The sequence below is a fragment of the Pinus tabuliformis genome, chromosome 9, assembly GCF_031772625.1.
Source record: "Pinus tabuliformis cultivar Carrire ecotype Pingquan chromosome 9, CPIR1, whole genome shotgun sequence".
Lineage (NCBI taxonomy): Eukaryota > Viridiplantae > Streptophyta > Pinopsida > Pinales > Pinaceae > Pinus > Pinus tabuliformis.
Genome location: NC_142307.1, coordinates 1554303509 through 1554303971, shown reverse-complemented (window position 1 = coordinate 1554303971; position 463 = coordinate 1554303509).

Here is a 463-nt window from a genome sequence, read left to right as displayed (position 1 = left end):
GTGCACACCTGTTTATAAACTGCTCTACATTACAGGCATTATGGCAATCACTAGCATCCTCCATACAACACTCAGGAAAATGGGAGGGAGAAGACATAATCCGGACTTGGGAATCATGGTACTACAATCACAAAAACTCCAAACTACAAAGTCTGCCTGTAGTCATGTGCTGGTATCTATGGCTTGCCCGGAACCGATTGATATTTGATGATAAACTGGTAAACTGGCCGCATCTCACTGTTCGCATCATATCGACTATAGGAGAGCCTGAGCCGCCACAGCCTAGAGTTAGAATCCGCACGATTCCCGAGAATTGATCACAATACACCATGGGCATTTTTTGACGGCGCAGCCCAACAGCAGGGCTGTGGGGGCGGTTTTCTATTATACATTAATGAACAACATTTTTACAAAGTGAAACGGGGGTCTGGGATCTGGCACAAATAATTTCGCTGAATTGATC